We start from the raw sequence: 22306 nt of genomic DNA, 5'->3' as shown, positions 1-22306 counted from the left end.
GTGGACTTAAACAGCACACTGGGCAATTTTACCAGCACACATAATTTGTAATACGGTCCCGAAATAAACTGCCTGTAATTACAAAGAAATATAATCAGAGGCTATAATAGCTTCTGGCAGACTTATTGTATAAACCACCTTCAATATTTCCAGATCTATTTTTGATCACTATTAGCGGCTTCCTGTAATTACTGCTCAGTCAACTGTTAACATTTAATTACTCGTAATGATTTTTGCAGTTTCATCACTGAATGAGCTTCACGTGCCGATCGGTTATTTGGATAAAAATAAATAAATCTAAGGAAATGCACATGGGTGGTTATTCTCAGCTAAATACAGTGAATCTGGATACATTGAATCACACAACTCGTATCGCAGAGAGCCCACGAGTGGACAGACTCTTATATGGTTCAGGGTCAGCCTCTTGATCTTGAAGTGACTCTCTAACATGGCTATCGACATTTCTCCGTGGCTCCCAGTGGGGACTCAGACAGCAGAAACCATATCGACCTCTTCATAAGGGAGATAAAGGCAGGACCAAGGTCACATGGATTACTGTGCGCATGTGTGAATTCTGCTGAAAGCTGAAAGATTGTTAGAAAGATAACTTAAAAGGAGCGAGAGTCTTGAGATGCACAATAGAGCCGTGCATCTACTGTGTATCCTGGTTCTGAGTCTGGGTAAGAATACATATGAAGCTCTGTGTTTCTATATTGTCACTCCTGCAAAGGACAAAAAATGTGGCTTCTTAAAAACTTTACGAATACTATCCGACTCTTTTCAAGATAATCTGAAAGTGAACTTGGTTGGTTTACAGAGGACACTGGAGGCTGCAGTTTACTTCCTGTCTTGCACCAACTTCTGCTACTTTCAGACATGGTGTTGATCTAACTCATGACTAAAAACCTGGTGTGTGGAGGTGCAAAAGTAAATTGTCTTGCAGGAGGCTTTCCCTCGAAGCCTCTCTGATGAATATCCCTGTTTGGTTCAGTTTGTTAAGGCTGGTGTGAAAGATGTCAATCAAACTGTGGACGTCAGAGAAGACAAAAGAACTCTGCAGGTTCGGTAAATTACTGCATTGTTTTGGTTTTACCACACGTGGGTCAATGTACAGCTGATGATGCAGAATTAATGAGTTCCCTGTCATGTCAGTGCATGCCATCATGTTTACTCCTCTTGGTTTGTTTGTAAAAAGGTCAGCGTCAGCACGTAAAAATGATTTTCCTTCATCCAGGCCAAATGAACCCAGCTACACGTGGTCCGCCAACACATTGTTCGACCTGGTTTGTCTGAATCATACAGAACCCTTAACACAAAATGCAAAGGTGAATCTTATTTTCAAATCATTTAAGTGAGTATAATAAACATATGGTAAATGCCAGAGGCCTGGTGAAGCATGAGGTTTATAACCTGAATAACCAGTAACAGTAGCATCATAACTTCAGGTCTTTTAGGGTTCACACACAAGCTGTCGCCATGGCAGCGTATCAATATAAACAGCTCATGGCACAACTGGTTCCTTTTCATATCTTTCTATAACAGTTCACAGCTACTCCTGGTTTTATATTTGATACTTTTCACTCTTCTCTCAAAAAGTTGATTCTTTGTTTGGAGGGTAGGTCACCCTAAAGGTTGAGAAATTCCAGGGGTGAATTCATCCAAGTGTTACTGCACACCTTGCAATTCAACCATATGCTCAGCAGCAACAGTTGCAGTGCATATACTGTATCAGCTGCTTTACACAATCATCTGCAGAGTCAGCTGTTCCGCATTGCCCTGCGAATTGAGGCTCAGCTTCTGACTTGAAGTCCCATTTGTTTTAGATTATGCAAGGGAAACAAAACCACATTGGAAATTTCTATTTCTTGCAAAACCTGATACAATTATGGGCTTAAATATCAATCAGTGAAATCAACTGATTCAAAGGTTGAATCAAACCTTTCACACTTTCAAAATTGTATATTGTATATTGTATATTATTATTATTATTATTATTATTATTATTATTATTATTATTATTATTATTATTATTATTATCATAACCTTATTTGCTGTTATCAGCTTCAGTCACACTGGCGTTGCTGAGGACATGGTTTGTGAGCTGTTACGCCTCCTCCTGCAGTGTGCCAGCAGCAACATCAAGCTCTGTGACGTGTGCTGTCACTGAGGGAGGCAGACGTCTTCACTGCCCTCAGCCACAGCTGCAGGTCTCACTGAACTTCTAGTAATAATGTTGGGAGCCTTATCCCTCCAGAAGTAACACCAACCTGCCCCCGTATTTCTCATCTCTGAAGGAAACCTCCAAACTGACTTCACCGCCCTCAGCCACAACTGAGGAGCTGCGTCACACTCCTGCTCCAGCTCTCTCTCCCGAGGGAACAGAGGCGCTCTGGAGAGAGGAGGGAAATGGAGACTAAAGGGGAGACGAGAGGAGAAGGGGTCCTCAATGTTTTATTTATTTTTAACAGTAACAAGCCCTAAGAAAAAGAAACTTGGAGGACTGATCAGCACAGAGCTGGAGGATGATACCTTTTTACAAGGAAGTTGGTTCAACACCTGACATTCTCCTTTATAAAGAAACATATAAAGAAGACTAAAATGACACATACAGTATCTGCATGCCAGAAACGATTCATATAACTATTATGTACTTGCAGAACTACTTGGTTATGGATAAAAGATTGCAGTCATCGTTGAAAGAAACAAACAGTTTGACTGCTGGTAGAAAAAGGGGAAACAAATCCTTTGTGGCTCTATAGCAACGTCCCACTGCTTCCGACTTTGGGAAATAATATGGAAAAAAGGAGCACATATAAATATACATTACGCTTGAATCTGTGATGCAGAACCTTAATATTCGGTTTAGAAATTAGATTCAAAGTTGCCCTCTAATGAATTCTGAAAATGAAAACATAAATTCAGCAGAAATCTAATTAGTTTTGGAAGCTGTCTGATTTACTTGGTTATTCTGCGTTTTTAATTTTCCCTCAGGCCTGCTCTAGCTTTTTAGAGATTTCAATCACACCTCTATATACATATATTTATTTTTTTCTGCAAGATTCTGCAACGGTAGCAGTGTGCATCTGCTGCATCACGTTCTTTCAAATGTTATCGTATATCATGCTACTGTGTTAGACTTCATTCAAAGCTAGTTGTACCTAATATACTGGTAACTGTAGGCTTGTTGTGGGATACTATGGTTTAGCTCGACTTTGATAGAGTCAGAGCAGTTTAAGGATTAATCTGTTTGGTTTCCGAGGAACTTTTGCCACCACCGTGATTCACACACTGCTCCATCTCCAGCACACCTGCAGTCACAGACACATGGAGCTGCCTTTAACTTACATTCAAAATGTGAAATACTCTGCAGCCTCTAATTATCATTATCTACAGTATGTAGATCTTTGTAGGTTGTTGTTGATGTATGAGTGGAAACAAACTCATCTTTCGGAAAACAGTAATTAGTGGTATTTGCAGGAATGGTTGATGAGGTTGAAACTGCTTGACAGTGACAGGCATCAAACCCTCTGGAGTTTTGCCTGCCTGCCAGCCTGACAAACTGCTGCTGACAAGCAGAGGGTGTCATTGTTATAAATGGGACCTGAGTGGATAACCTTTGATGTCACTGAATTAGTGATTGGGCTCGCAGAGCAAAGGCATACCTGCCTGTGACGGAGGACTCTGCCTCCCACAACCTCTCTCTCTGATAACGGGATGCATACGCAATGTAGGAGGAGAGCGAGAACTGAAGGTGATAAATGTGTCGGGGAAAATTAATAAAAGTATGTGTTGAGTCACATATACTGAGGCACATAAGTCGGCATCAGTGCATAGAAATGTGCTCTAATTTTCAGTCAGTAATGGAAATGTCATCTTTTCTATGCTTTTAAGTATGGCTCTATGGCAGGGGCGTCAAACTCATTTTAGTTCAGGGGCCACATGCAGCACAATTTGATCTCAAGTGGGCCGGACCAGTAAAATCACAGCATAATAACCTTTAAATAACGACAGCTCCAAATGTTCCCCTTCGTCTTAGTGCAAGAAAGTACATTCTGAAAATGTTCAAATTTAATGAACTATCTTTTTACAAAACATTATGAACAACCTGACATTTCATAACAAACAAAGGTGCAATTTCACCAATATTATGCCTCAGTTTATCATTTACACATGTGCATTACAACTTACAGATCACAGTGTATCTACAAAGGCACAAAATATTTCGTCACAGGTATCTGGAACAGTATTTTACTTTATGATCAAAACAACACATTTTTACACTTTACAAAGTCATCCCGCGAGCTGGATTGGATCCTCTGGCTGGCCGGGTTTGTGCCCCGGGCCGCATGTTTGACACCCCTGCTCTATGGCAACCTCCACTCTGAAATATGTCAACAACTTCCACTGTATATGGATTACTATGAAAATGTTATACATACATTCATGATCCCCAGTGGATGGATCCTGATGAGGATCTGCTACCAGGAGGTTAATATTTCTGGTTTTGAGTGAAATGTCTCTACAACAACAAATACATTTGGTACAAGCATTCATGTCCCCCTCAGGATGAATTTGAATAACTTTTATTATCGTTTAACAATTTCATCTAGGGCCATAATCAGGTCAAAAATAAAGAATAGCTACCTCACATGTACCGTGGCTTTGTTTGCAGAAATTAGGCAGCTGAGAGTATTTAATGTCACAGATCATCAAACCAAATGACCAATGACGTGAACCCCACCCAAAAAAAAGTGAAATCTATCCCAACATGCAAAGCAGAATGAAAGTCACATTGTGGATGGATAAAATACAACTGGCTGAAATTACCTGCTGTTTGCTAAAACCAGTCATCTGTGTTGTATGGCACCAAAATAACAAGATTTATTAACTTCTCATCGTCATTTGAAGGAGAAGGTTTGTGGGAGAACTTGACCTAATTTAGCTGTCATTGTGCTGAGGCAATACGTCTAAGATTCAAGCCCAGCTAAGAGTGGACTGTTGAGGAGATCCCTGCATGAGGCACACGACTGATCTGACTCACTGATGTGACACTTCAACCCTCTCCAGTGAGCCTCAATGCATGGTGGGTAAAAAGATGAAGACGAAGACAGAAGCAAGAGTGATTTACTGTACTTAGAAAGCAGTAAGAGTATCTTTGCAAAGGAGAAAGAAGATGGACATATTAAAAGAAACTGTAAGCACTAAGACCAGACATAAGTTTCCTGATAAAATAGAGCTGTGACCTTTTCATTCTTCCTCAGTCTGTCAGTCAAATGTCATCTGTGACAAAAGGGAGTGAACATTAGCAGTAACTATACTTTGAACTTTGACTCTATCTGATCCTGCTTATTCAAAGGATTTGAATTAGAAACATGTCAAGAAACTCTTGCAAGTTTCACTTATAAACACATAACAACGGGTTATTGAGAACAATAGGCTTTATGGATTCATTTCCCAAAATGATCATATCCTGATTGAGTTGAGGTACAGACAAAGACCCGCTTCAGAAGGAGAAGATAAAACAATCTTTCTACTTTTACCCTGGAAATGATGTGGACTGAGACCAGAACTTATATTGTGCCGGATCGTGCCAGAACACGATTTGGACCCTTCCCGATTGGGACGAGCATCAACAACATTTTGTGGAATCTGGCACTTCCTCCGTTACTAATAAAATCTGTGATTCATTTTCTAAAAATATAATTCTCCGTTCTAATTTCCAAATAAAGCACCGACTGGGAGTTATATGTTGGCAAGCATGTAAGGTAAGTTTTATTTTACCTTGTGGTTAGTATTACTTTTAACAGCTATAAAATGGAAGCTGAATGTTCAATCATCATCACTTATCACCACATGTCTGATGTTTTCTACCGTATGGAAGAACTGAAAGGGAAATGTTGATGTAAATGTCTTTAAATGTAATTTATTCCAGTCACAGACGATATTTAGAAGAGCTGAGGACAGACTGCTTTTGAAACAGATGGTTGCTAGCTGAGGCTTCATACCTTGTCCTGATTCAAAATTAGCATAAACTCAATAAGTGAAAACTTGCAGCTGGTGCTGGAATACTTTAAAAACAGCAGTTGCATAGCTCCATAAAAACAGGTTTCTCCCCTGAACATAGTCAAATGCTTCCTGATCAATACATTTATCAGATACATGTAGACCTGAATATTAAAAAGATGGCAATGCTGTTGTGTTGAATGAATATATGTATAATATATAATATTGAGACAGTCAGCAGGTTCTCATACCTCAAGTCTAACAACAATTCATTTTTAAATGCATTAACTGTCACTCCACTAACTAAGACCACCTTATTTGTATAGTAGGGAAGTAGTTTTATTTGGAATGGCTAGAGGATGCGCAAAAGATTGGGTTAAGGGGGTCAAGCAGAGGGATTTAAAGGGGATTGGTCTACACAGGTGATCAAATTAGTGAGGCACAGATGGTGGAATTGACAAAACACAGGTGGTTAAATTAGAGAGGAAAGTGTGGTCTTGTTCCTGAACCTTAGTAATTATATCTCCATTTACTCATCATTTGCAGTTACAGCACACTGACTCATAATACTGTTAGTAACTTCCTACATGTCACAGTATTCTTTTTTTAGGTTTTCATATAGATTGATCAAATGAGATACAACATGTTAATTAGGGAGTTTTAGAGGAGATTCTTTTTAACCTTTGGAATGAGCCTTACTGTTTCCAGTCTGTGTGCTAAGCTTAGCAAATTTCTGTCTGTCTGTCTGTCTGTCTGTCTGTCTCTCTCTCTCTCTCTCTCTCTCTCTCTCTCTGTCTCCGTCTGTCTCTCTCTCTCTCTCCTCTCTCCCTCTCTCTCTCTCTCTCTCTCTCTCTCTCTCTCGATCTCTCTCGATCTCTCTCTGTCTCCGTCTGTCTGTCTGTCTCTCTCTCTCTCTCTCTCTCTCTCTCTCTCTCTCTCTCTCTCTCTCTCTCTCTCTCTCTCTCGCTTAGTCTTACTCTTGTGATTGTAAGATCAGACAGAATACATTTGGGAAGCATATCCTGATTTATTCTCCCACCCCTGCTGTTAGCTGCATGCTGTGCCAACAGCCCATTAGCAGGGAATTACAATATACGGTAATTACTTGCATTCATAAAATCCCATTCTCCCTCTATTTGAGTTTACTATGGCACTCTGAGTGTGGATTTGTTACTTGGATGTCTGGCAAACCAAATTATTTTAACATAAATGATGCATAATAATGGTTCCAACATTGCACACTTTTTAAAAGAGCCAAGCACACCAACGAATTTGAACAAACTTTGGGCTGGTATAAAAGACAACTACGATAACACCATTATTTATGACATAACAATAATATTTGGCATGTGTGTCACTAAGCAGGTGTTAGTTTTAAGTTCACACAAACACAGAGCGTCGTTCATGTATGGCAGGTCACAGTTGATGTTGTGCCGATAAATTATTGGACGAGTGTGTTACCACAAGATAAAAATGTCTAGTTCTGCTGATTGATCATGTTGTAAGGTCAAATGTATGAAAGATACAAAGAAATGTTTGGACCGATTACCAATTTGTTAGCCAATAACAGCAACTGTATTGACATAAAAACTGAAAGAAATTTGACACATGGGAATAAGGACATGGTGGTCCTATTGATACAAAGCAACACAGCTGTGCGGCATAGCAGCATCTGCTAATGTATTCCTCTGCGCAACGTGTAGCGGTTACAGATGATCAATATCCATTTTGGGACTCCAACACAGCCGGAGCACGCAGCGCCATGCTAGCAGCTTTGTGAGACTGTACTTTGGCACAGTGGTGTTTCTCTGGGGAGCATGAATATCTGTGCCAATTCATAGATATTCTGATATTTCACAGGATAATTGATACTTTCTGTTCTTTCAATGTACATGTGCAAAAAGAGCAAACTTATTTTTCCACCTAGCCCTGAACCAAAACAAAGTAGGAAGAACTTTAATGCCTCTTGTATATTGAACAAGACACAAAACAGTGTCTGGGTGAGGGTTAATGCTCTGCTGTCACAGTCCGTCTTGTGTTCACGTCATTCATCGAACTCCAGCTGACACCTTAACATGTGTATATTACACCTGTCTTCATTCATCTCTGGAGCTGCCGCATCTCCCCTTGAACTAAAAGTCACATACGACCAAGTATAAAACTGATACGTCTTTGCACACAGGCTGCACAAATTGGCAGCGGGAGTCTTCCTGTTGGTAGAAACCCTAAAGTATTCCACCTTTTCCCCCTTTACCAACATTTTTTATTGTTCTTTCTGAATCATGTTCCTTAGGTTTACTCTCCATATTAGGACGTATGTCCTAAAAGTTAGACATACTTACTTTTTGAGCACAGGAAAAAGTACAACAGAAAATGTACAAGTACTTGCGGCAGAACTTGCATCAACGTAGCTTGATTTTGTTCATATCCGGCTTGGTTTCGTCAAGCTCTCGAATGGCGGTTTGCTAGTTGACTGAAAAAAAGCTAATTTATTTTGCCAGCAGGTTTCCACATATAGTTCATTTGGAAAGCTTGCGCTGCTTGATGCGATTGATAAATATAAATAAATATATATATATTTGGCACACTTCCGCATCCATCATTTTTTTATTAACAAACAGAAAAAACTCTTTCAATGGCGACACTTCTTCCCCCTTGCCAAGTTAAAATAATGTACTCAAAGCAGCCATCTAATGCAACACAGACACAGATCATCTAATAATACTTGTGATTCATTTTATTTCACTCTGTGTCGCAGCCTCCTCTTATACTCAGACTGTAACTGCACTGTAACCACAGTGAATCTGTTGAATGGGAAAAAGGAAAGGTGTTCCAGGCCAGTGATGTCAAAACGGATTTGTAATTTCGTGAGATTTAATGGAAAAACAAGAGAAAACTAGAACAGAGGATAATCAAAAAAATTGCTTTCGTATCACATTTAATGGTGAAAGTCATGTGACACTTTCCTCAAATTGGATCGACAGTTCTGAGACAAACTGACCATGACAGAAGGTTACATACCGCAAGCCGGTGTAGTGAAGCGTGTATGTCACAGTGTGTGTGCGTGCGTGTGTGTGTGTGTGTGTGTGTGTGTGTGTGTGTGTGTGTGTGTGTGTGTGTGTGTGTGTGTGTGTGTGTGTGTGTGTGTGCGTGTGTGTGTGTTTGCTCTTATACATCTATATGAGAACTAAAGTGAGTTGTAGGCATGAGGATATCTTTGTCTGGTTTCTTTTTTTGTTTGAGGGTTAATATTTGGTTTAAGTATTAAAGGATAAGGCTGGTGATATTTAATATTGTTCTTGTCAATAATAAATCAAATGAAAGACCAAAACTAACACTGGATTGATCCAACTAAGAAGTTTTGTCTGTGTACCTAAAGCCTCATCTATCTCATTCTTCTGTGCCATAGAGCTCCATTGTTGTCCTAAAACTAATATAAAAGCATCAATAAGCCGCACAGTTGCACTGGGTGACATGTTATGTCACTATGATGAACATGGGAACTGTAGTTTACTGTATGTTCATCAACAAACACTCACTAGTGCTTGTTGGATGAAGGAACTGTTTGTCTTGGTATTATAATGGGATTTTTAAACAATAAGAACAATTTAGAAAAACACAAACCTTATCCCTTAAAGGTAGAATTATGTTTAGCTTAAATTTAGTGTAGAGACTAAATTAACACAAAATCCACATTCGAGTAAACTACATGTACAGGTGTCATTTTATAATGAGCTAGGGTGTTGATGAGACTGAAATCACGTGTGTGAAAGTGTTGTGTGTTTTTTTTCAAATGTATCATGTTTCTAAATATACAACTTTCTCTACCCAACTAGAATGACTGTTTTTAATATTATTAAATATGTGGTATGTTATGTTGATGTATGTCTATGTGCAATACTGCTCACACACACACACACACACACACACACACACACACACGCACACACACTCGCGCACACACACACACACACACACACACACAGTACATACACACTCAGCCCGACTCTAACCGCCTGCAGTGAATATTATAGGAACTGCTGAATTATTACGCCGCAGTAGGAAAGTGTGGTCTGGTTTTTTAGGATTACACAAATACGTCAAACTCATTAAAGCATTTTTCTATCCCACAGGGAAGAGATGAAGTGAAAATTAAGAAACACTGTTACTGTAATCGTATTAATTTGAGCTCACACTGAGTCAAAGGTTATGAGGTGCAGTCTGCTAATGAAAACAGGAGGGGAAACCTTTTTAATTTGACTAATCTCATTTTGCTGACATGAACTTTTGAACAGGCAGTTAATACAACGTGAACGAACACAGGGATGAAACTGCTTTAACAAGTACTGTAATCTTAACATTATATTGTAACTAACAGGTTTTCTTTTGCTCAGTGTGGATTTTTGCCTCGTTATATCATCTCATCTTGACTGCAAAAGATAAGAACTACTTTTTCCCCGAGTTAATCAGACGTTGTGGCGGCCAGAAGGTCTCAGGGGGATTATATGCTTTTACTACATTAAGCGATGAGACACTTTAAGTGCACTGAACTCTGAACACAGGCTGATTCATAAAGGAAACACACTTCCACATTAGAAACTGTCATATATAAGCTTACTCAGCATGTAGCCAGGCTCTATGTCTGTCTTTAGATCATTAAAACAAACAAAGTGCCAATGAGGAACACTGGGAATTAACTAAAGGCACAAACATGTCACTGAAAAAGAAAAACACAGCATGATGCTGCCACCACCATGCTTCACCGTGTGGATGGTAGTGCACAGGTGCAATGCATGGATTGCCTCCAGACGTGACTGTTTGGAATTGAGGCTAAACAGTTCAATCTTAGTTTGATCAGACCAGAGAATCTTGTTTCTCACAGTCTGAGTCCTCCAAGCGGCTTTCATGTGTTTTGCACTGAGGAGTGGCTTTCGTCTGGCCACTCTGCCATACAGCTCAGATCCATGTAGTGCTGTAGTGATGGTTGTCCTTCTGGAAGGTTCTCCCATCTCCACAGAGGATCTCTGGAGCTCGGTCAGAGTGACCATCGGGTTCTTGGTCACCTCTCTTACCGAGGCCCTTCTCCCCGATTGCTCAGTTTGGACGGGAAGCCAGTTCTAGGAAGAGTCTTAGTTGTTCCAAACTTCTCCCATGTCAGAATGATGGAGGCCACTGTGTTCTTGGGAACCTTTAATGCAGCAGAAATTGTTTTGTAGCCTTCCCCAGCTGTGTGCCTCGACACAATCCCTGTCTCTGAGCTCCACGGGCTTCCTTTGACCTCCTGGTTTGGTTTTTGCACAAAAATACATGTCCAATGTATTTAACCACAGGTGGACTCCAAACAAGGTGTGGGAACATCTCAACCATGATAAATAGAGATTGGATGCTCCTGAGCTTCATTTCAAGTGTCACAGTAAAGGGTGTGAATACTTATGTACATGTGATATTTTCTTTATGAAACTTCTTCACTTTGTCCTTTTATTGTGTGCAGAATGTTGAGAGAAAAAATTAATTTAATCCATTTTGGAATTAGCATAACATAACATAACAAAATGTGGAAAACGTGAAGGGGTATGAATACTTTCCGGATGCACGGTATATTCTGAAGGTTTTTACTTTGGGTATGTTCATAAATCATTGAATAGCCTGAACATTTTATTCATTAAAACATGGCAAAAATATATTTTCTTATGGCTGTGTTATGATTTATGCAGTGGTACGGATCTAATTTCCATTGTAAACACATTTGACTCTAATATCTCAACAGAATCAAGTAAGAATTTTGATGCTTTCTTTATTCAATGTTCAACATTTTTGCAAATATATACATATATGATAAATGATTGCATATTTAATAACTAAAAGCCTCATTTGCTAATTTAAACATGACATTTGAGTAAACGTGTCATACAAAAATGATTTTCTTAAGGTAAGTAATAAACTGGGGAAGTCTCATGGGTTACCCTGTTCACGTGTAGCGTCTCCCAGAGGAAGATAACAGGATTAAAAACCAACTGGATGCTGGCAGTAGTGAATCCTCATAATAAGTTCATTTACACTGAAATGACAAAAAGTAAAATAATAAACAGTCTGTGGAGTGGAAAGACTTTATTTCTCACTTTCTTATATATAGGTAAAATGACAATGACCCAGTAAAAACTAAGCCTTTGTACTTCTACGTATTAAACATCAATCAGGTTGCTATTTTTATTTTGAGATTAGCATAGCCACGCTCAATACTGTTTAGCATAAATAAAGCATGATGTTTACAGCTTCTTATTGCTTGCTTATTGTACTGCTGCCAACACGACTGCACTGATTGAGCTAAAGTTACATTCTTCCATGTAAGTTTTGATTACATTACTGGAGTGAATATATTTGTTATGATATTTCAGTTAACCAGCAGAAAGCAGCTTAAAGCAAAAGACAGAGTTTGTAACTTTTAGTTTTTTTTTGTTGGCTAGCTGTTACTGTGGGATGTAGCTGAGCATGCTAATTGAAAAGTTTTAGTGCATCTATTTCCATTCATTATATATTGATAAGCAGACATAATAAATACATTTTCCATAAATCTGTCAAATACATAACATGTGAAATGTGAATGTGGTGAGTTAGCTAGCTAGCAAGTTAACTAAAGGGGAAAGTGGGCTGTGTGCAAACTTATGGTTGAAATTTAAAGTGTCAAATGTTTTACATATGCTAAAAGGTTTATTTCTGTCTGCATATGGCCTGTTAAATATAGCCTGAGCAAATAACCCTTTTATTTCCATTTTTCCCATTATTTCTTGTGAATTTCCATAAATTCCTTCTACTTCCCATGAAAAGTTTCCACCTTAAATGTTCCCCAAATTTTGCAACCCTAGTTACGGCTGAGTTCTTCATGTTCAGTCTTCCGGATGACTATGTGACTATATCAAAAACAAGACTGTGTGAGTGTGTGTGAGTGTGAGTGTGAGTGTGAGTGTTTGTGTGTGTGTGTGTGTGTGTGTGTGTGTGTGTGTGTCAGCCGAGGCCTTTGTCAGCAGCTGTTCATTATATCAGTGAACAGCATTGAGCTGAGCTGTGGATGCAGGACATTTACAGAAACAATCTGCTCTCAGTAAACACTCTGCCGTCAGTGTTTTGAGCCTCTCCAAACATACAAATGCGCATGTATTAGTAGCTGTTTATTCTGTATTTCTATCTGTCCAGTCAGTGTATTTAGTCAGTTGGGTTGGAGGACTTTTGAGGACTTGTGGGTGATGTGTTGCTGTTTGATGATATCCACAGTGACATTGTGTTAGGCATCGACAGTGTGTGCAATCTACAAGAAAAAATGCCAAAGGTCGAGGAACTCTGTGTCTCTCTAGGAACTAGATTCAACACTTTTTCCCCCTCTCTTTTAAGGTCATTTGTACAAATTAAACTGAAGTAGTGCTGATCATTGTCCATTCTGTACTTAAATTCTCCAACAACCCAATAAGATTTAAATTCAAGTCAAACTAAAATCTAAATGAATTTGTTGGAAATATAGCAATATTTATTTCTTTGATGTTTTGACTTCTGTATTTATTTTTGTCAAAATTGTATATACCAAAAAGAATGAATTAATTGTAATGAATTTTTCAACAGTGATAGCAGGTAAATAATATATATATATATATATATATATATATATATATATATATATATATATATGATGTATATATGAGGTAAATATAATATGATGCAGTTTGCCAAGTATCCATCGGTATCCATTGAAAGGAAAATGCTCACTTTCTGTATACTGTAGAAGATGATGCTGAGGCAGAGATCTGTGGTCAGAAGGGTTCAAGAAGCATCTTTGCGTCTGCTGTGAAATAACAACTGTGTTAACAACTGCAGCTCAGGCGAAAAAGACAATCTCTTTCACTCTTTGGCTCACGATCCCTCACAATGCAACACGTTCCCCTAGGATGGATCTTAGCAAGAACTCCTGGCCGTGCTCAAGTCCCATTTCTTGTCTAGTCAGCATTTAAAGGTCGGTCTGCTTGGTAGGATTTGAACTGACAGACCTTGGGTGAGGAGCCAAGTTCACGGAGCGTTCAGTGGCAGCGGGCATAAGGATTAATGAGCTGATCCTGATTCCATCATTTCCACTAGAAAACACAACTGTAGGAGTGTGGTGTTTGTGAGCGCAGGTGGGCATGTATGGGTATGTGACTGTGTGGACTGACCAAACTGCATAGGACAGGTGAGTCATGTGGACATTATCCTGGGGCAAACTGAGAGGGGGGGGGGGGGGTCCCACTGGGATTTAAGCTCATGCATAACTTTCAGAGGAAAGTTTATAGTGCATGCAGGTGTCTCTCTGTGTGTATGAGACTTCCTGAAATACAATGTAGAATGTATTGGGATGTTTTCATTTCCACGAAAGCTTCAACAATCGACACAAACTGAAGATGTGTCAAGTTTAAGGGACATGAGGGACCTGCAGCCTTTACTCTTCCATTCTCTTTAGCTGGGCTTCAAATCAGAGAGAAGTAGACCAAATATTGTTGCACTGGCTCTCTCCCAGGTCTATGAAAAATCCTGTTCATTACTTCAAAAGGGTATTGTTAAGGAGACAATGTTACAGTTATTTATAATCCATTTGGCGAAAGGATTCTCATTAGTGACTTGCCATTGGAAACAGATCCAATGCATGCCTGCGGTCGCATTTTAGAAAAAACTATTATTGATCGGTGGTCGACTACTGAGCTGCTAAATGAATGCTGCTGAGACCGAGGGCCTGCGTAAGCTGATAAAGTGTTTGTATTTCTAATTATTATACCACAAATAATGGATTGATTAGATGTTCCTTAATGTTTTATAGCAGGAGATATATCTGATGTGATGTGTCACAACACTTCATTCATGTCATTAGTCAGTTTGCTTGTTTTTCTGCATCACTACCCCCCCCCCACTCCGCTTGTAGTCACACTCACAGCTAAATGAAGCCTCCTGTAAGCCTGTACCTAGACTGTAAAATAAGTATAAATGCAGCGGCAAGCCTCTAAACTTCCCTCTCTCAGGCAGAAACAGGAACTTTCGAAACTTTTCGTAACCATGGTTTGTTTCTGTTTTTTTGACTATGTGTAAAGACAAACCTTTATCTTTATTTATCTGCGGCTGTATTCACAAACAGTCTGAGATACTCTCAGAGAGCTCCTAACTTAGCCTCAACATTTCTAGCGAGGAGTCCTAGTTTAGGAGTGATTTAGGAAAACTTTGAGCAAGGAAGGGACAGAAACGTTTACCTTAGTGAGGAGGTGTGGTTGACCCCGTTGCTAAGTCTTCTTTACAACATGTGTGATTAGTTCATCGAAAGAAGAAAATTCACTCTAAGTGATAAATGATATGCCTAATCATATAATTTAGCCTCTATTAAGACATGATGTTATTATGAATAGTATGTTATGTAATGAACATCTCTGTTGAATAAATGTGTTCGACAAACTATGAAACTAGCACAGGCTTACTCGCGCAGTAACTGATAGTTGCATTTACCATTCTGGTAATTAACATTGTTGCATTTTTTCAGTTGTCAAATATCTCATTTCATTTCTGCCGTTATAACGTTATTGGGTTGAGTGGGAGATGTGATGATAATGAATGTTGCAGGATCACGTTCAGTATAAACGTACCTGCAGAATAATTTAGCTGTGAAAGATTTATTTGAGATATTTTCAATATTAATTTATTATGTTAACACATTTTTTTGTTTCTAATAGAACATAGTTTTAATCACTATGAGCAAATGTGGCATCTTGGTCTTCTTGCTTCAGTTGAATGGAAATATATTGAACCGCTTCTCTAATGAGATTTACCTGACAATCTAATCTGAAGCGTTTCATTAACTCAATGAAGAATACTTCCCCTACCTATTTAGCTTTATGTCGGTTTCTCCTCTTAAGAAACTCTAATACCTCTTTAACGTCTTCCTCCCTACTCCTCTTTTTAACCATAGGAGCTCTCTTAAGGGCTAAGATGCTTTGTGAGTAACTTTTATCTTCACCAGGATCTAGTTTTAACTGTAAGGCGACATTTTTAGAAAGCGTCCTAAATGTAAGCATTTCCTTTTGTCACTTATTCAGATATACAGTTGCTATAATATGTGTTTTTCTTCCTCATCCGGTAGTGCAGAGCCCTCTGTCCGTTTCCCGTTCAGTCAGGAGTACAACACAATCAAGCATAATGTTTTTTTTTTTTATATATTTTGTGTTTACCCCGACACTTTCCTCGGGCCTACCCATCTCTTTTACGCCGTCACAATCTGTCATACTTTCCTCAAACTTAAGGGTCATTACTTAGATTGTACTTTACTTGGCTATTATCGCCTAATGAGAGATGAGGACAAAAGTGAATCAGGAGTCAGGGCCGACAGATGGCAGGTGATGAATCTTTCTAATTGCAGAGAGAGTGTGTGTCTTTGGAGCAAGTTTGCATTTGTCCTCATCGTCTGGCCACACAGCACAGCTCTGACACAAGTGGCATGTGTGCTTGAGCTAACACAACAGGGAAGTGTGTGCTCACTGGTTAACGTGCAGTAAGCCGACCTGTGCTCTTTAAATGTTATGTGATCATTTTAGATCCATTATATTGTCATATGTATCCATATCATTATGCATTTACTTTCCAGTGCAGTTTCTTGTGGTCAAACTGCCACCAGTTATGAAGGAAATATATGTATATGTATATATGTATGTCGGCGTAATCAGTGCCTAGTATGCAGGTTCTGTTTCTGATTTTGAGAAACTGTCATTGAGTCTCAAATTCAGCCAACACATATTTTTATTCAACCAAGAAAATAATTATGCCATCGGGAGGAGATAATTATTCTTGGCCCCAGTGCAGTTCCCCTCCACAGAATACTTCACACTGAAAAAAAAAAGACTGCTCATTCTTGAAAGAATTTTGTTTGTGAAATACAAAAATGTAATGACAGTTAATACGTTTGCAGAGATATACCTTGTACAACATTATATTAATATAATATTAAACCAGCTCTTGAGGTCATATGTACACTGACAACGTATTTGACAGCATGCTGTGAGTTAATAGTAAATGTCCACGCAGGCATCATTACCATTAACGTCACAACAACCCTCAGTCTACTGCTTAAATAATACCTGAAGTGAAATTAAAGACAATAATTACATTTCATTCAGCTGACACTTTTGTCCCAAGCGACTTACAATAAGTGCAATCGACCATGAGGATACAAACTGCAAGTACATTAGCTTCAAATTGGTGAAACTGTTATTGATGCAGGTTTTGACCCTCTGTCTGAATCTACAGAATTTGACCGCAGACACTGAAAATTTGTTTTTTAGTGGCTCATTATAGTAGAGTAATCTGGATCAGGGATATAGATTACAATAGTCGTGTTAGTGGTGGTAAACACAGTATTTCACTTCACTTCGCTGATATAAAATACAACCTGTAGTAGTCACGTAGACACGTTTTCAGTAGTTTGACTTTGGATAGATATCTGAAGGAACTCATACAGTAGGCTGTATCAAACACTGGTGGTTCATACTCTCTTAACTTGTAAAGAAAGTTGAAAAATCCATTTAAGAGCTACAGTATATACATAGTGCAGTACTGTGTGTTGACCTGTCGCTCAACCTGCAACTGAATCAATAGCAGGATGTGAAGATGCTTATAGTTCTGCTTTTCAGTACATTCCACAGTGTGTGCACAGTAATGGTGTGTGTACTGGTGTACTGGTGTATGAACGAGACAGAGGGGGAAAATGGGCTCAATATGTTTCCATTCAACTGAAGTAAGACGACCAAGATGCCACATTTGCTCATAGTGATTACAACTATTTTCTATTGGAAACAAAATGCATTTTGTTAACATAATAAACAAAGCATTAATATGGAAAATATCAAAATCTTTCGCAGCTAAAATATTCTGCAGGTACGTTTATACTGAACTCAATCCTGCAACGTTCATCATCATCACATCTGATAATCGTTAAAGTATTAACGGGATTAGAGCTCAACAACTGTAATATGGGTATTTTCCTGTAGGACATCCCTGGAGTTGTGCAACCAATATGTCAAAACTGATCATTTTGGGAGAAATTAGCATGAATACTTCTAAACAGTTTGTTATAATCATTTCTTTCTTCTCTAAATGTTGTAGGTATAGTATTGCCAGTATTGTGTCCTTATTTCTTCTTCTGTTTCCTTTTTTATAGCAGTCTTCCATCTGTTTACTGTCATTTTTGCCTTTGTATCTCATCACGTTGACCTTTATACCTTACAAATGCTGCAAATGTTTTTTCATGGTGAACAATCAGTAAATGAAACACAGCTCTGCAGCCAAATTGCCTTTGGGTTATCTTTAAACAAAAAGCAACTTCTGCTTTTTTTTGGCAAAAATGTAGTGAGTAGGAAACTTAAATTGGGAGCTACAGAGACATTTTGACATTGGTGCATTCGAGGCTTTTACTTTATGGCTACAGGATAAGGCTGGCATTATTCAAGTTCCCTTCTTCTTAAGAAATCCTATGAAAAGACAAAAACGTTGGAACATTTCCATATACATTTCAAACACGGCAACAGTCTCAATTGAATGCTTTTAGAGTAACGTAGAGGCAGCAGCACAAGTTACAACATGCAGAGAGAAAGATTAAAAGGGACTTGTTCCACCTTCTAACATCACCGTAATAAATGTTTTTTATCATTCATCTCAAAATCAGTTTATAGTATAAAGTAGAAAAGACCATAAAAGAGCCAAATGTCAGTCTATAAAATCTCCCGCCTGCACGCACGTTATATATTTTCAATTTTCATTCATGCCAAGTGTTGGATTCACGAGTATCCATCAAATTATATTAAAACATGAGCTAATAAGTATTCAGTCTCTAATAACTTTAATGATGATGGATTAGTGTGAGAGGGTAGCCATCGCGCTCACTGTGGTCATTAATTTAAGATTTATCAGTGATGCACCCCATTAATGAATGAAAAACAAACTTCCACCCCGCCGCCCCGAGCTCATTTACTGCTACTAAAGATGTAAATCAAAACAAAAAAAACACAATAAACATAACATCACAAATCAAAAGTATAGCCACAACGGTAATGTACCTGTTAAAATATGATATATTGTGTGTAACGTTGACATTTTGCGGCGAGGCGAGTGGAAAACTGAACAGGGATCCTCCTCTGGGGACATGATGATGGTGAATGCTGAAATGTTTCTATCATCACGCTGGAATTGCCAGGTGAACTCCAAATAAGCAAAACTACTATATTGATCCTTAGAAATCCCAAATGTATTTGAAGCAGGTATCCATGTTTTAAAAATCAATATAAATACATACCAGTGCTGTTAAACAGGCTTGTTGCATTGATCAATACGAACTGCAGAAAGGCACGGATTTCAGGTTAAAGTTGAATTTAAAAGCTGTATTATGTGTATTGATGTAAGACACAAGGTTAATAAAAAACATTAAGTCCTGAGGGGAATGTTTTTTTGCATTGTGGATATGATAATAATACAATAATGCCCTTTGTTCTGCGCTTCACAAACAGGGAGGGGCTGTAAGTTTGATCTTTTGAGTGTTTGCATTGGAGAGGCAATAAAGATATCTGGTTCCTTCTTGGTCAATCTCCAGGAGGCTATAATGTGCACACTCATCCTGCTTCACCTACCCCTAAGTCGTAGATTATTCTGTCAAATAAAGATGCGACGGGATTTATTAGAGTCTCGCTGTGACCACATGGTGCTACTGCAACGGCTCTCTGACCACTGAGAGGCAAATTAGGATCTGTTCATTTGGAAGAGAGTAATAAACTGTGACTGCAGAGTACAGAGGTGTGTTTGTAGTGATCAGGTGTTTTCAGACTGTGTTCACTGTTATAAGTGTGTACGTGTTTAAATTGTATCTCTATATATTGCATCTCTACCTCCCCTCATCTCCTGTCATCTCTCGACAGGTGACTCAATATTAAATGTATAAAATACGTTTTTGTGTGTTTTATTTAAATGTTTCTATTCTAATGCGGCTGGTTTGTGACCTGTTGCTGGGAAGAAGAATATTGAGTGACATGACATCTTTTTTAGTTGTCTAAAGTTTTTGTAAATGCATTTATAAACAGATATATTTTTGGATTGTGCAATAACCAGGTTTTGTACGAAAACCTCAATAAACAGAAATTGAATTTTAAAAAGATTCTTTTTTTTATTATTAAAATTATGTGATATTATTTCAGCCCTACAAGACATCTACAGTAGGTCTCAGCTAGATAGTATAATATACACTATGGAGCCCCCTTTTCTATATGTGTGTGTTCTCTTCTTGTTTTAGGTTTTTCCAGACACCTGAAAGTATCATCATGTTTTAATTTCTATTTGTTGTTGTTGTTGTTGTTGTTGTTGTTGTTGTTGTTGTTGTTATAGGTCTATCTGGTCATAAAAAGCACTAGTTCTGTCTAGTCTAGTTCTGGCAGGTCTAAAACATATTTGTTTTCGTATCAGACTCACCAGTTGACCAGTCCCGTGTCCACTGGGGAGAGAAACACTTTAGAGACTCCACCATTTAACATAAAGCATTGTAGTTACTCAAAGTGTTGCAAAAAACAAAGTTTTCTGCAAAATTTGAATGAACCTTTAACTGAAATATTAGAAAAAGCCAGAAAAACTCAACACAGATACATTTCTGACCCTCCATTCAGAGAGACGTATTTCAGAGAGCTGCACACTGCAAAACAAGGCTGCACTGTATCTCATTCCCATGTGGTCGCCCCATTTCCCCAGGATGGAGACGATGCGTTCAAAGACAAATCTGTCGAATTTAAGCCCACTTTATTTCCACTTTAAACAGCCGATAAAGTGTGTGTGTGTGTGTGCGTGTGTATGTGCGTGCATGCGTGTGTGCATGCGTGCATCGATGCATGGTTGCGTGTGTGCGTGTGCATTCAAGATTCTTCATTAACATTTTCTATACTTTAAGAGCCTGCTAATTAGCTTTCAAGGAGCTGCTATTGATTTAATTAAAGATTAAATATACAGAAGATGGAAGAGAGAAAGAGGTACTTAATGAACTAACAAGACCGCTCTTTCTGTGAATTAGTATGGAGCATTTAAAATAATTTTAAGACACTTTATTTGTACTTAAAAGTGCAGCTTTTCAAAAGATTCTCTTGAGATTAATTCACCAGGAAATTGAGCAGTATGATGATAGTTAATGGAAAACGGATGAAACATTGTTTATGGCAACATAATGCTGAATACTGCATGCTCTCTAGAGAGCAATGCCATTATTTAGGGGACTTCAAGGGACTTTATTTTTATCATTTTCCCTCATGTTCAACTGCTTATCTTTTTTGTCGGTTTATATCAGAGACACTATATGTGCTTAAACTTTGATGTCCTGCATAGTGTTTGTTGTTGCTCGTTATTTCCACCATTGCAGCATCTCAATACATGTCTCTGCAGGTGTGGTATATTTATTAGAAGAATAATTTGGATGTGGGTTTATCATCAGTGACATTTCCAAGGTTTCTCTCTGCAGGCAATTTCCTCAACTTTTGGAAATAAGTGGCAAAATGGCAAATAGTTGCAACAACCAGGTTTCTGCAGCCTCATATCTAAACAGCCCCCACCTCAGGACGGGGAAGAGGACATATGAGCTGAAAGTTGCAGTTTTCTTCATTACTCTGCTTGAATCTGAGACATGAATGTCGGCATAAAACTCATACTGCTCCAACCGCCGTGAGCAAAGTTAGTATTTCTAACTCACCAAAAAGACATTTGTTGTGTCAGGGACTCCTTTATCTTAATCTGCACATCAGTTTGTGGTTTTGTCTTTCAAACTTCTTTTTGTATATATATCAAAATGAGCTTTAAAATGATATGTTAAGATTAGCTCTGCATCTTGGTTTAAAAAAAAAAAAAATCATTAGTGGTTCAGAATTCTTTTTGTGAACACTTTGTTCCGTTTACTGCTACTAATGCGTAGTCATGCTGCATTGCAACAGTGCATATGTGTGTTACTGGCACTTTCACTGTAAAGCGAGTACATATCGAATGCCTGCTGCTTCAGCATTACACATCAACACTGTATCGACATAAAGAGTAATGTGTTTGGATGGACGAGGCTTTCGAAGTCATGAAATTTTAATGAAACCAATGCATGCAACTACACTTAAACTTGACCATGCAGGTTTGTTGGTGCAGGTTTAGGCAGGAGGATAAAATATACTAAGTATGAGTCTTATCCTGTAGGAATGGTTCGGGAAGTTATGTAAAACTTGAAATCCTAATTTGAATCCAAGATGATCAC

This window comes from Cottoperca gobio, chromosome 22 (assembly GCF_900634415.1).
Source record: "Cottoperca gobio chromosome 22, fCotGob3.1, whole genome shotgun sequence".
Taxonomy (NCBI): Eukaryota; Metazoa; Chordata; class Actinopteri; order Perciformes; family Bovichtidae; genus Cottoperca; species Cottoperca gobio.
This window is presented reverse-complemented; position numbering follows the sequence as displayed.